The sequence below is a fragment of the Populus alba genome, chromosome 7 (assembly GCF_005239225.2).
Source record: "Populus alba chromosome 7, ASM523922v2, whole genome shotgun sequence".
Lineage (NCBI taxonomy): Eukaryota > Viridiplantae > Streptophyta > Magnoliopsida > Malpighiales > Salicaceae > Populus > Populus alba.
This window is the reverse complement of record NC_133290.1, coordinates 8682814-8699252: the sequence shown is the minus strand read 5'-3', so window position 1 is coordinate 8699252 and position 16439 is coordinate 8682814. Positions and strand designations below refer to the sequence as shown.

Below are 16439 nucleotides of genomic sequence, written 5' to 3'. Positions count from 1 at the left end.
CAGATCTTTTAAAAATTTAGCATAGGAAGGAACCTGTTTAATAGCATCCAACAAACGTATATTGATCCTTACCTGTTTGAAAGTTTCAAAGATTTTAGAGTTGTGATTGACTTTCCTTTGTTTGGTCATGGTATGAGGAAATGGGAGTGCTGGCGGGGAATCGTCCTTTTCTTTGCAATGTTCATGTTCAACCTCTTCCTTACCCTCAGAGATAGACTCTTCATCTTTCTCATAAGGTTCAATAGTGGGATTTTCAATAACCTTACCACTACGAAGAGTGATGACTGATTTGACTTGATCCATGTGTTGGCTTCCAGAACTACTTGCATTTGCATTATAATGCCTCTTTGGATTTTGTTGTGGTTGAGATGGAAACTTACCTTTCTCTTGGAAACTGAGAGCAGATGTTAATTTTGCAAAAGTATCTTTAAAATCTGTCATGCCTTGAGCAAGTTGAGTGTTGATTGCCTCTTGCTTTTCAATGAATGCATACAATGTTTCCTCAAGATTTCTTCTAGGAGGTGGAGCATAAGGAGGTGCATATCCATGAGAATTTTGGAAAATATGGTGTGCTTGAAACGGTGGCTGTGAAGTTTGTGTATTATTGCTATCACTCTTCCAACTAAAATTTGGGTGATTTCTCCAACCAGGGTTATATGTTTATGAGTATGGGTTATGGTTGGGCCTTTGGAAACTGTTTAAAGCATGGGCTTGTTCATGGAGGCATTCCCTAAAAGAAGGAAAAGTTGGACAATCATTTGTTTAGCGTTCCTTGGTTTCACAGATTTGACACACAATGTCTTGAACAAATTTTAATTAACCACTCTTTTTCAATTCAAGTTCTTCGACTTTTCTAGCTAAAGATGCAAACTTGGCTTCGAGGTCATGATCTTCCCTAAAGTTATGCATACCTCCACTAGATGTATGAGGTTGAGTTTTACTTGGTGCCTCATAAGTACCTATGGTGTCCCAATTTTAAGCATTTTCGGCTAGCAAGTCTAGGTACTTTATTGCTTCATTAGGGTCTTTATCTTCAAAAGTTCCATTGCACATCAATTCAACCATTTGCCTATCTCTAGGTGTTAAACCTTCATAAACATATGAAACCAATCTCCATGTTTCAAAACCATGATGTGGGCAAGTATTAAGCAAGTCTCGATACCTATCCTAACATTGGTAAAATGTTTCTCCTGGCTTTTGAGTGAAAGTGATGATTTGTCTTTTGAAAGAGTTTGTTCTGTAAAACGGAAAAAACTTCTTTAAAAATTGTTGTTGCATTTCATCCCAAGCACGAATAAATCTTGGTCTCAAATTTTGTATCCATGTTTTAGCTTTATCTTTTAATGAAAAGGGTAAAAGCTTTAATCTAATGGTGTTCATGCTACAATTTGAGTCATTATAGGTATTACAGACCTCCTCAAATTCCCTTAAATGCAAGTATGGATTTTCTAGGTCTAAACCATGAAAAGAAGGTAAAAGTTGAATAATGTCTGGCTTAAAATTAAAATGAGATGCATCAGGAGGGAAAACTATGCATGAGGGTGCACTTGTTCTTGTGGGATTCATATGGTCTCTAACTGTTTTCATATAATTATTCTCATTATTCTCATTATGAAGCGATTGATTATCTTCTTCAGCCATATTTTCTGAAAATGATGAGGATACCCTACAAAGTCGACCACTTAATATACATGACCAAACTCTCATGCACGTGTAAGAAGAGAATAAAAGGAAGAAAAGAGAAGAGAAGAAAAAGAAACAAAACAAAACAAAACAAAAGAAACAAAAGTTAGATAAAATATAAAGTGAAAATAGAAAATAAATTAAATATTATAATTTATACAATAATTTACCTCCCCAACAACGACACCAAAAACTTGATACGGCCAAAAGATTGATGTCTTCTCCCAAGTGCAGGAGTGTCGAAGTAATAAACAACCCGGCAAGACCGGGGTCGAACCACATACAGGTTAATTGTATAAATTATAAAGAACAATACAACAACAATAACAACAATAATAACAATAATAGTAATAGTAATAATAATATTAATAGTAGTAGTAGTAGTAGTAGTAGTAATACTCAGTACGTGGCGTTGTTATATTTGAGAATGATCTAAAAGATCGGGTCACAGGTTTCCAGCCTATATATTGATTTTATGAAAAGATCAAAGAGATATATTATATAATATAAACAGATTTCTGATGCGAATGAACAAGGCAATACCAACAATGTCAGGATCATTGATCAAACAAAGAGCATACTTAACATACATAAAATATAACAAGAATGTAAATAATAGTAGTAGTAGTAGTAGTAGTGATGTAACCATATTATTCGATAGTTTCACCCGCATTTAACTAGTGTTTTGCATATGTTATTTATATAAAAGGCCTTGATATTCTTTGTTTATGTTTTGAAGGCACTTTTGGATGAAAGATACAAAAAGGAGTAAATTGGAGGTAATTGGCAGATTTAACGTTCAGTCGATATTTTGTGCAGAGCGTGAGTTCCAGAGATTGAAATGAAGTGATTCCAGTGGCATTAAAAAGCTAACATCCATACCTTTCTGAAAATGTAATGCAAGAAAAATAAAAAGAGAAAGATCATGGAAATCACATCCTTCAATTCAATATCTGGAGCTTCAGAAGTCCAATTGATGCAAACTCAACTTTTGTGGATTCCTTACTCAAAGATCTATAAACTCTCAAAATTTCAGCCAAAAGCGATGTCATATGAGGGAGATATGATTTTTAAAACATGACAGCTGAATTCTGCCAGCAAGCAGGTTGCGTGAAGAAACGAATCCAAATTTCATCCAGAAGCATCCAAACCGACATACAAGTGTTTCCAGCAATTTAACTCCTCTAGTAAATATTATAGAAGGTCAAGGAAGGCAGCCACCAACCTCAAGGCAGCCACCAACCTCAAGCCAGCCGCCAGCCGCCTTCACACTACCACCATCTATTGATGTTCACACTTGAACTTTGATTTTCTTACTTACAATTTGTGTATAAATAGAGGGAGAGTAGAAGGAGGTAGCAGCAGCAAGAAGGGAGGAAACACAAACTCTCCTCTCTACAAATCAGAAATCATGTATTCTTTCATCTTTAGGAGTAGTTGTTCAATAGATATGCAAGGCTAAGCTCGTTTTCTTGGTTGCGAGGACACAACAAACCTTCGGATTTCAAGAACCGTGAGATTTATTCTTCCTTTCATTTTCAGTTTATGCTATGAATGAGTATGATTGTTTTCCTATGCATATTTCCTATGATTGTTGTTGATGATTGCTAGAGCGAACTCTATGTTATTATTGTGAACAATCTATTGCTAAGTTTGATATCAAAACCAGAGTTGTGGTATATAAACTTGTGAAGCAACTAAGTTTCATAATTGTAGCGGAACTATGTTATTAAACTTAGGGAGAACATTTGATCATAGCAACACAAATTGACAACTTGGTTGTTAAGATTAATGAATTTATCTGGATCTTAAGGCTGCCATTGGATTAAATCATTAGTGCGGACACTGTGATTGTTTGTTGGTTAGGGCTAGTTATACGGCGGATCCGTTAATTAACCAATATTAAGAAAAGATAAAATTCATAATATAAACTGGAGTTTCGTTTCAAGGATCGGTTCTAATTTCTATTGGTGGATGTGTGCTTGCAACCAAGGTTTGTTTTCTTGATATATTTCAATTTCAATTGATTTTGTTTGCTAGTTTAATTTCTGCCATAGTTTAAATCATTGCAAATCAAATCCCCCCAATTACATAACGTACAACATAAAAATCTGACTTGAAACTTCCTCGTGGGATCGACCCCTTGCTTGCTCTATACTATCTTGTGTGTTGTGTTTGAAGCTAGGGTAATTAATTTGTGCGACCGCGACATCGCAACAAGTAGTAATAAAAAAAAAGAGGAAGAAATTAATGAGAACTTTGAGATGGAAGATTATTGTAAGAATTAAACAATGATAAAAACAAATGTCAAGGTTAGAGGATTCACTAATGGTACTTCAAACAAGTATAGTATAAACTCTTATTACTCAACTGGAAACCACACACAAAGGAGGTTCCAATCAGATTATAATTGTTAACATAATTACATTAATTATCTTATTCGAGTAATACCAATACTTGTAAATATTATCATATATTCATGGTAATAACTTATGTTAACAACAAATGAAGTTCCTTTCATAGCACAGGTGTAGGTTATACCATACGGTTGGGCTATGAAACTGCCAAGTATTTGTCGGGGAAGTAATTTTAGTTGATTCTTATGCTTGTACTGTTATTTTTAGTTGTGATTGTTATTTACATTTCTGCAAAAAAAAAAAAAAAAAAAAAAAAAAGAGAAACATAATTTTTGCTTGCGGAGTTACTGTTCACTTGCCGCAGCGGTACTGTTCAAAACAGAATTGTTTGTGGAATCAGGTTTCTACCTTTTTTTCTTGAAGTGAAACGACGTTCTGAACAAGACTAGTGGTATACCACTAGCCCCATATTGAGGCCAAATTCTGTTGTTTTCTAAGGTTTTTAGGTAGTTTTAGTTTTCTAGCGTAGGATTTTCATATAATTTGCATTAATTTTTTTTATTTATCACTTGTGTGGTTGCTTTCTTTTGAGTTTTCTTAGCGATTGATGCCAGTAACCCGTTCTACTAATCAGATTCTAGTGCAGGTTGATCTTGAAATAGAAAGCACTTTACGCAGGTTAAGAAAGGAAGTTCACCTCAACACCATGGCGGTTGCACGACAACAAACACTTAAGGAGCTTGCTGCTCCTAACGTGGAGAATCAAACATTGTGCATAAACATTGATAATAATGTAAACTTTGAGCTCAAATCTGGTTTTATACATTTCCTACCAACTTTTAATGGTCTTGCAGGAGAAGATCCTCATACTCATCTTAAGGAGTTCCATATGGTTTGTGTTGGAATGAAACCGAATGGAGTTGATGAAGAACAAGTTAAGTTGAAAGCTTTCCCTTTCTCTTTAAAAGGGGCAGCAAAGGCATGACTTTTCTCTATTCTCCCAGGATCTATTGGAACTTGGAATGCCATGAAGAAGATTTTCCTTGAGAAGTATTTCCCAGCATCTCGAGTTGCCAACATAAGGAAAGAAATATGTGGGATTCGACAATCTCATGGAGAGACACTTTCAGAGTATTGGGAAAGATTTGAGCAACTGTGTATTCAATGCCCTCATCATCAAATACCCGATCAACTGTTGATTTAATATTTCTATGAAGGATTGATGCCTACTGACCGTAGTATCATTGATGCTGCAAGTGGAGGCGCATTGGTGGATAATACACCCGAGGCTGCACGCCAATTGATCTCAAACATGGTAACCAACTCAAAACAGTTTGGCACTCGTGGAGACTTCTCCAACAAACGAGTAAATGAGGTAAGCATTTCTAACCTTGAAAATAAAGTTAATGATCTTACTTCTCTTGTGCGTTCTTTGGCTTGTGGAAATGTGCAGCAGGTGAAAGTTTGTAGCATATGCTCCTCACAAGGACATGCTTCGGATATGTGCCCAACAATGCAAGAAGATTACATTGAACAAGCTCATGCAATTGATGGAGCATTCAACGGACAACCCCAGCGTAAATATGATCCCTTTTCCAACATGTATAATCCTGGATGGAGAGATCATCCTAACCTACGGTATGGGAACCAACCTCAACAAGGCAATCAAGGTCGACAGTTCCATCCCTATGGATTTCAGCCCTAACAGAATTATCAAGCAAGACAACCCACTCCATTCACAAACTCCAATGTTATGGGGTTGTCATCCAATGATGATCTTCATGAGATGATGAAAACTTTGGCTTCTAATACTATTACCTTGCAACAAAATGTCATGTCTTTTCAACAGGAAACAAGGTCAAGTATTCACAACTTGGAAAAGCAAATGGGGCAAGTAGCTTCAAGTGTAGGGAAATTGGAAGCACAAATGAATGGAAAATTGCCCTTGCAAGCATTGAATCCAATAGAGAATGTTAGTGCGATCATGCTGCGAAGTGGGAAAGAACTTGAAGAGAAAAGGTTGAAACAAATTGAGATGGAGGAAGAAGAAGAGATAGAAACTGAATTGAGTACAAAGAAGAAGCATCCTCCTCCTCCTCCACAAACTGAAACAAAGACCAACACTCCAAAGGTAAATCCTCAATCAATGAATTCCAGTTTTAAAACAATTCCACCCTTTCCTGTGAGTTCTTCTAGGTCAAAGAAAGAGGACAAAGAAAAAGAGATTTTAGAAGTTTTCAAGAAAGTGGAACTGAACATTCCTTTGCTTGATGCTATCAAGCAAATTCCCAAGTATGCAAAATTCTTGAAGGAGTTGTGTACTACCAAGAGAGCTTTCAAACTGAAAGGTCATGAAACGGTAAGTATGGGTGAAGTTGTATCAGCTGTTGTTCAAAAGAATCTGCCTTTGAAACTAAAAGACCCAGGTGCATTTACTATCCCATGTGTTATTGGTAATGCTAGTTTTAAAAGTGCTTTATGCGATTTAGGTGCATCCATTAGTGTTATGCCTAAACATGTTTATGATTCTCTTAGTCTAGAGCCTTTGAATAAAACTAGTATTGTAATGCAACTTGCGGATCGTAGTTTTGTTTACCCACTTGGTGTGATTGAAGATGTCCTAGTCAAGATTGATAGTTTGGTCATTCCATGCGACTTTTATATTCTTGATATGGAACATGATTCATGTGATTCATCAAACAACACTCATATATTGTTTGGGAGACCATTCTTGAAAATTGTCAATACAAAGATTGATTGTGGTAAGGATACTTTGTCTATGGAAGTAGGAGATGAAAAGATTGAATTTAATTTTCATGATGCAATGACATATCCTTATAGCAATGTTTATTCTATCACATGCTATGACCAAATTGGATTTGCAAGCTTTGCAAATTGTTCGCAATGATGCAAGAGTCATTTACCCCATCACAAACAATGAATGGGTGGCGCCTATCCTTTTGGTGCCCAAAAAGATTGGAATTATGGTGGAAGAGATTCAAAATGATGCTTATGAGAATGCAAGGATTTACAAAGAAAAGACTAAGAATCTTCATGACCAAATGCTTACAAGAAAGGAGTTTCATGTTGGAGACAAAGTCCTTCTTTATCATTCGCGTTTGAAAGTTTTTCATGGAAAGTTGTGCTCTCATTGGATTGGACCCTTTGTTGTTTCTAATATTTTTTCTTATGGTGCTGTTGAAATTATAAGTTTAGAAACCAACAATGTACTTAAGGTCAATGGACATCGTTTGAAACCTTTTTGATGAAGGTTGGATGGCAGAACTCACCGATTCTGCAGAGTTAGCTGAACCAATCTATGAAGAATGAGCATACCACATATCAAGCCAATGACATAAAACAAAAGCGCTTACTGGGAGGCAACCCAGCACAAAAAGAAAAAAAAACAGATTTGCCTTCTTTTTCCTTATCTTTTATTTTTGTTCGCATTTTAATTTATTTTCTGTCATTCTCTTATGTTCCTTTGCTTTTATTTCAACATTGAGGACAATGTTGTGTTTTAAGTGTGGGGGTATTGGGAGAATTTTGGTTTTCTTATTTTAATTTTCTTTGTTCTTAAAAAAAAAAATTGTGTTTGATCTTTTTAACTCCCATTGGTTTTTTAGAATATCAATATTATATATGAGAATTAATTGAGATAGATGAAGATATAAATCAAATGAAGGAGTATGCATGCAAATTTTAAGGTTTAATTGATTTAGGGATTGACTTTGAGAATATGCCATGTTGACTTTATAGTGTTATACCAATGCAAGCTTTTGAGCCTTCAACATTATATTCTTTGAGTGTGAATTCTTTCAATGATAAGTATCTCTAGAACTTGCTTCATATCTTATTGAGATTATATCCCATTACAAATATACATGAATATGATAAAGGCATTAGGAATTTTAACCCCTCAAGCCAAAAAGCCAACCTAAAGCATATTATCCTTAGTGAGCCCGTTTTGAGCTTGTTTATTTTTTATTTATTTTTTTGCTTTATCCATGTATAAGCCTTAACTTTATATATGTTTTTTTTTTCTTTTCCCTTGGCCAAGGATTAGTAGAGCATATACTTGTAATATCTCATGGAATTATGGTTGGAAATTATATGAAAAGAAAGAAGTGATGCTTGATGAAAAAATAGGCAAAGTTGCCGAAAAAAAGAAAAAAAAAAAGAAAAACAAAAGTATTCCTTTATGTTCTTAAGGTTTTATGTTGAAAGAGCTTGAAATCAAAAGTAGTTAAGCATTTGTGATTAAAGATGAAACATTTATGAGCTTTGATGGAATATCTTGTTTGAAGTATCATTTTTCAAAATGCTATACTTTCTTTGGTTTGAACCTTTCCTTTTACTTTATTTTACCTCACCTTAACCTTAGCCCCATTACAACCAGAAAATAAGACCTTTTGATTCATGTAGTACTTGTAATAAGTTGCTAATGGAGATGAGATTGAAAAGCAAGCTTATGGTAGAACATACTCTTTGATTGAATTTGAGAGATTTAAACACATAAACCCTAAACACATGAGTATTGGAGTGTATATCAATGAGAGGACCTATCACTTTGGCATGGCATAGATTTCATTTAAATCCAAACAATTGATTGAGTTTTGAAGTTTGCATGTAAATCAATTCATGAGAATTATACTATTTATCCTTCATGATTGTATTCTTGTTTATAATGCTTGTACTCTTGGACATTGATGGGAGATTAAGAGATTGATCATAGTTATTTTCAATTTAATTTTATTTATCCTTTCTCGAGGACGAGCAAGAGCTAAGTGTGGGGGTATTTGATGTAACCATATTATTCGATAGTTTCACCCGCATTTAACTAGTGTTTTGCATATGTTATTTATATAAAATGCCTTGATATTCTTTGTTTATGTTTTGAAGGCACTTTTGGATGAAAGATACAAAAAGGAGTAAATTGGAGGTAATTGGCAGATTTGACGTTCAGAGCGTGAGTTCCAGAGATCGAAATGAAGTGATTCCAGTGGCATTAAAAAGCTAACATCCATACCTTTCTGGAAATGTAATGCAAGAAAAATAAAAAGAGAAAGATCATGGAAATCACATCCTTCAAAGTCAAATCTCGTAGTCTGCCAATGTTGACCTTTTCCCAATCAAAATTCAATATCTGGAGCTTCAGAAGTCCAATGGATGCAAACTCAATTTTTTTGGATTCCTTACTCAAAGATCTACAAACTCTCCAAATTTCATCCAAAAGCGATGTCATATGAGGGAGATATGAGTTTTAAAACATGACAGCTGAATTCTGCCAGCAAGCAGGTTGCGTGAAGAAACGAATCCAAATTTCATCCAGAAGCATCCAAACCGACATACAAGTGTTTCCAGCAATTTAACTCCTCCAGTAAATATTCTAGAAGGTCAAGGAAGGCAGCCACCAACCTCAAGCCAGCCGCCAGCCGCCTTCACACTACCACCATCTATTGATGTTCACACTTGAACTTTGATTTTCTTACTTACAATTTGTGTATAAATAGAGATAGAGTAGAAGGAGGTAGCAGCAGCAAGAAGGGAGGAAACACAAACTCTCCTCTCTACAAATCAGAAATCATGTATTCTTTCATCTTTAGGAGTAGTTGTTCAATAGATATGCAAGGCTAAGCTCGTTTTCTTGGTTGCGAGGACACAACAAACCTTCGGATTTCAAGAACTGTGAGATTTATTCTTCCTTTTATTTTCAGTTTATGCTATGAATGAGTATGATTGTTTTCCTATGCATATTTCCTATGATTGTTCTTGATGATTGCTAGAGCGAACTCTAAGTTATTATTGTGAACAATCTATTGCTAAGTTTGATATCAAAACCGGAGTTGTGGTATATAAACTTGTGAAGCAACTAAGTTTCATAATTGTAGCGGAACTATGTTATTAAACTTAGGGAGAACATTTGATCATAGCAACACAAATTGACAACTTGGTTGTTAAGATTAATGAATTTATCTGGATCTTAAGGCTGCCATTGGATTAAATCATTAGTGCGGACACTGTGATTGTTTGTTGGTTAGGGCTAGTTATACGGCGGATCCGTTAATTAACCAATATTAAGAAAAGATAAAATTCATAATATAAACTGGAGTTTCGTTTCAAGGATCGGTTCTAATTTCTATTGGTGGATGTGTGCTTGCAACCAAGGTTTGTTTTCTTGATATATTTCAATTTCAATTGATTTTGTTTGCTAGTTTAATTTCTGCCATAGTTTAAATCATTGCAAATCAAATCCCTCCAATTACATAACGTACAACATAAAAATCTGACTTGAAACTTCCTCGTGGGATCGACCCCTTGCTTGCTCTATACTATCTTGTGTGTTGTGTTTGAAGCTAGGGTAATTAATTTGTGCGACCGCGACATCGCAACAAGTAGTAATAAAAAAAAAGAGGAAGAAATTAATGAGAACTTTGAGATGGAAGATTATTGTAAGAATTAAACAATGATAAAAACAAATGTCAAGGTTAGAGGATTCACTAATGGTACTTCAAACAAGTATAGTATAAACTCTTATTACTCAACTGGAAACCACACACAAAGGAGGTTCCAATCAGATTATAATTGTTAACATAATTACATTAATTATCTTATTCGAGTAATACCAATACTTGTAAATATTATCATATATTCATGGTAATAACTTATGTTAACAACAAATGAAGTTCCTTTCATAGCACAGGTGTAGGTTATACCATACGGTTGGGCTATGAAACTGCCAAGTATTTGTTGTACCAAGGGTTGTTCAACACAAATCTAGATTAACCATTTAACAAGCAAGGTATTAAAAGTGAGCAAGATAATAAAAATAAAACATGCTAGTATCAAGCATTAAAGTCCATGTTGAATTTATACTATACTTATTCTTACTCCATTAGTGTAAGCTTTTCACCTTGACATAATAGATTTAGCTAAACATAATGAAAGAAAAAAACATAAATAAACAAGATAAGAACATAATTATACAAATGAAGGAAAGGAAATGAAAAGCATAAACAAGAAATTAATATAACATCAAATAAAACTTAAACATTACAAAATACAAAGAAAGAGAGCAAGAGCATGATCTTGATCTGAACACCAAGATGCCTAAATGCATGGCAAATGCTTCCTTTTATAGGCCAAAATTTGGAACTATTGATTTGATGAATAATTGTTGAGTGGGTGGCCACATCTTGACTTGGTGAAAATTCTTATCTTTTTGTCTGAATAAAACATCATTTATAACATTAGAACTGGAACCATATATACTCATGAAAGTTCTAGGAAATTCTTTTAGATTTCTAGGGAAAAAAAATTGAGATCATTTGGACTTCTAGAACTCAAGATATGGGTTGAACACTGAACAGTGTTTGGGCTGTAGGACAGATTCAGACTTCTCTGTTGTTACTATAATTTGGACTTGAACACGACCTTCTTAGATTTTGGTGTCCACATGAAAGTTGTAGGCCTATGTCTTACCAAATCTGTGTAAACATTTGAGATCATTTGGACATCTAGAACTCGAGATATGACCCAATTACCGAATAGTGTTCCAGTTTGGACTACACCAACATTTCTATTCTAAGTTTCACCCTTCTTTATCTTCAAAATTTCAGTAGTTGAATTCATCAATAAATCCTTTGATTTATGTGATAGGCATGCATTTAAGATGAACATTTACCATATATTAAGGCATTTTATAGTATCACACTTGTTATTATAAAACATTCTTTAGTTAAGGAGTTATTCATACTTCAAGTGTAAAATGATGATATAAAACCTTGATAAACATGCACTTTTAAGTACTAATCAGAAACCAATCTCCATGTTTCAAAACCATGATGAGGGCAAGTATTAAGCAAGTCTCGATACCTATCCCAACATTGGTAAAATGTTTCACCTGGTTTTTGAGTGAAAGTGATGCTTTGTCTTTTGAAAGAGTTGGTTCTGTGAGATGGAAAAAATTTCTTTAAAAATTGGTGTTGTACTTCATCCCAAGCATGAATGGATTCTAGTCTCAAATTTTGTAGCCATATTTTAGCTTTATCTTTTAAAGAAAAAGGAAAAAGCTTTAATATGATAATGTTCATGCTACAATTTAAGTCATTATAAGCGTTCCAAACTTCTTCAAATTCTCTCAAATGCAAGTATGAATTTTCTAAATCTAAGCCAAGAAAAGAAGGTAAAAGTTGAATAATGTCTGGCTTAAAATTAAAATGAGATGCATTAGGAGGAAAAAATATACATGATCGCGCCATTGTTCTTGTTGGATTGATGTAGTCTCTAAGTGTTATAACCCGATTATTCTCATTATAAAGCGACTGATTATCCTCTTCAGCCATGTTTTCTAAAGAAGATGAGGATACCCTACAAAGTCTAGCATTTAATATACGTGACCAAACTCTCATGCACGTGTAGGAAGAGAATAAAAAGAAGAAAAGAAAAAAAAAAAAAAGGAGACAAAACACAAGAAACAAAAGTTAGATAAAAGAAAAGTGAAAGGAGAAAAATATAACAAAATTTATAATTTGTACAGAAATTTACCTCCTCGGCAACGACGCCAAAAACTTGACATGACCAAAAGATTGATGTCTTCTCCCAAGTGCAGGAGTGTCGAAGTAATAAATAACCCAGCAAGACTGGGGTCGAACCATAGGGAGGTTAATTTTATAAATTATAGACAACAATAATACAACAACAACAATAATAACAATAATAATAATAATAATAATAATAATAATAATAATAATAATAATAATAAAGAATAATAATAAGAAGAAGTTGATGAGAACTTTGAGATTGAAGATGTAGGCCTATGTCTTACTGAATCTATCCAAGAAAGTGAGGTCATTTGGACATCTAGAACTCGAGATATGACCTAATTACCGAACAGTGTTCCAGTTTGGATTGCACCAACATCTCTTTTCTAAGTTTGACCATCTCTTTATCCTTTCAATTTCAAAACTTAAACTCATCAATCAATCCTTTCATTTATGTGATAGGCCTTTAATGTTCATCTTAAATGCAAGCCTATCACATAAATCAAAGGATTGATTGATGAGTTTAAGTATTGAAATTAAAAGGACAAAGAGAGGGCCAAACTTAAAAAATAGATGTTGGTGCAACCCAAACTAGAACACTGTTCGGTAATTAGGTCACATCTCGAGTTCTAGATGTCCAAATGATCTGAATTTTTTAACAGATTTGGTAAGACATAGGCCTACAACTTTCATGTGGAGTCCAAGATTTAAAAGGGCCTTTTTCAAGTCCAAATTATAGCAACAACAGAGAAGTCTGAATTTGTCCTGCAACCCAGACACTGTTTAGTGTTCAGCTCATATCTCGAGTTCTAGAAGTCCAAATGACCTCAATTTTATTTTTCTAGAAAGATAAGACAATTTCCTAGAACTTTCATGTGTAAAAGTGGTTCAAATTCTAATGTTAGCAATGACGTTTTATTCAGACAAGAAGATAAGGATTTTCACCAAGTCAAGAGTTGGCCACCCACTCAACAATTAGTCATCAAATCAATAGTTCCAAATTTTGGCCTTTAAAAGGAGGCATTTGCCATGCATTTAGGCATTTTGGTGTTCATATCAAGATCATGCTCTTGCTCTTTTTCTTTGTATTTTGTAATGTTTAAGTTTTATTTGATATTATATTAATCTCTTGTTTATGCTTTTCATTTCCTTTCCTTTACTTATATAATTATGTTCTTATCTTGTTTATTTATGTTTCTTTATTTCATTATGTTTAGCTAAATCTATTATGTCAAGGTGAAAAGGTTACACTAATGAGTACTTTCTTGATGAATCTTTACTTTTCGTTTCTAGCATGCCTTGGTTTGCTAATATTATTAATTTTCTTGTTTCAGGACAATTGCCAGCTCATTGGAAAACCCAAGACCAAAGAAAGTTCTTGAACGAAGTGAAGAACTTTTATTGGGATGACCTGTATTTATTTAAATATTGTCTTGATCAAATATTTCAAAGATGCATTCTTGACAATGAGGTAAATAGTGTCATTAAATTTTCCATTCTGAGGCATGTGGGGGTCATTTCTCATCAAGAAAGACAACTGCAAAAATCTTACAAAGTGGATTTTACTAGCCCACCATGTTCAAGGACTCACATGCATTCTGCAAGACTTGTGAAAATTGTCAAAAGTTGGGATCTATTTCAAAACATCACAAGATGCCTTTAAATCCTATTCTTGTCATTGAGATCTTTGACTATTGGGGTATAGATTTCATGGGTCCATTTCCTCCACATTTGGTTTCTTGTACATATTAGTCGCAGTAGATTATGTTTCAAAATGGATAGAGGCAATTCCAAGTCGAAACAATGATCACAAAACAGTGATAAAGTTTTTGAAAGAAAATATTTTGAGTCAATTTGGAATCCCTCGAGCCATGATAAGTGATGGTAGAACACATTTCTGCAACAAGCCATTTGAGTCTTTAATGAAGAAATATGGAATCACACATAAAGTTGCAACCCCTTATCACCCTAAGACAAGTGGACAGGTAGAGCTTGCAAATAGGGAGATCAAATAGATCTTGGAGAAAACAGTGAAGCCTAATAGAAAAGACTGGTCTTTAAGACTTAATGATGCACTTTGGGCTTATCGAACTGCTTATAAAACATCATTAGGTATGTCACCTTATAGACTAGTCTATGGAAAGCCTTGTCACTTGCCTGTGGAACTTGAACATAAAGCTTATTGGGCTATTAAAGCTTTCTTCAAACCTTGATGATGCTAGTTAGTTGTGAAAATTGCAAATAAATGAGCTTGATGAGATAAGAAATGATGCATATGAAAATTCAAGAATTTATAAAGCAAGAATTAAAGAGTTCCATGACAAGAAAATACCTAGAAAAACATTCAATGTTGGTTAAAAAGTCTTGCTTTATAATTCTCGACTCCATTTATTTCCTGCAAAACTAAGATAAAGATGGAGCGATCCTTTTACTATGAAACATGTGTATCCATATGGGGCCTGTGATGTAAATGGGCATCCTTTGAAAGTTTATTTTGATAATTTTGAAGTTGAAAATGACTCTATTGAATTGAGTGATCTTGTATGTAAAGATTGATTCTTTTTCTTACATTGTTTTGTGCTTTGTTTTGGTGTAACTTTTGTTTTGTTAGTCTCTCTCACTTCAGTCAAATGGTGGATAACGGTACTCCGTGACATAAGTCGGTTCTTTCAGTTTCCCATAATAACTAATATTTGTATATATTTGTGCACTTCTTTACTCTTTCTCTCTTCTTCGAATCTCTTTTCCAATTCTCATTTGAAAATGAAAACTACTCTTGAAAAATTGAAAAAGTATTTTCCCACTTTGCCTCTAAATGCGATTGCAAAAATTTACCGTGCTAGGTGTGCAAGATTGAGATTATTAATGAATCATAGAATTCCTGAAGATATTCGCTGGCTAATTGAAGCAAAGATCTGATTATCAGGTGAGTCCTCCAATTCTTTCATTTCACATATGCTTGGAACAAGTAAAAGCATTTTTGTAAAGAAACGTTATGCAAAATGACTGAAAGTCTGTCACAGATGTGCCAGATGGACTTATAATGCAACATGTCGTTCTTTAGGAATGGTATCTGTAAACCGTGAAGATAAAATACAATTCATTAAGGATGGCCTAAGTAAGGGGTCTTTAGATAATCTTTTGTTGACTCTTGAGACGTATCCTAGTAGAGATGTGCATTGTGCAATTAATGATTTATGGCCACAATTCCATAAAGAACATGCTCGACTTAGTCTTGGAAATCTAACTAAAAAGGACCTTGTTTGCCAGTTTTTAGGAAAACTGGATAGGAATCCTATCCCCGACCCATAGAGGGCGTTTAAGCCGTTCTTGGACGTAAAACCAAGGGAAGATGTGAGCCACAATCACAACTACCTGTACATACACATGCTCTTTCAAAATAAATAAATAAATAAATAAAGAGAGAGAGTGTGTGAGACTACAACTAGCCTACATACAGGTGGTATAATTGCATTTTCAATTTCTCATCTATAAATTCTTCTCTTCCTTCCCTTCATTTCTACTCAACCTATACATTCATCAAATATAGAAGTGTGTAGAAATGACATGTTCCTTAAGTCATCACAAAAGAAATATTTATGTTTTCGGTGGATCCAGTCCTAGGAAAGAAAAAGAGTTTTTAGAATCAACAAATCATCTTGGTCAGGTACTAGTTGAGAGAAAGATTCATTTAGTGTATGGGGGAGGCGACCTTGGGTTAATGGGGGTATGTGTCAATAGCTGCATTTTTAGGAAGCAATCAAGTCTTGGGGGTTGTTCCTAAAGCTTTAGCAAATGGAGACCTCGTTGGAAAAACAATTGGAGAGGAACTACAGGTCCCCACAATGTCTGATCG

At 34.3% G+C, this 16439-nt stretch overlaps 1 pseudogene; it reads left to right on the top strand.

Moving 5' to 3' along the window:
* Positions 1-16439, top strand: part of LOC140955818 (uncharacterized) — a 63228-nt pseudogene that overhangs the window by 46692 nt on the left and 97 nt on the right.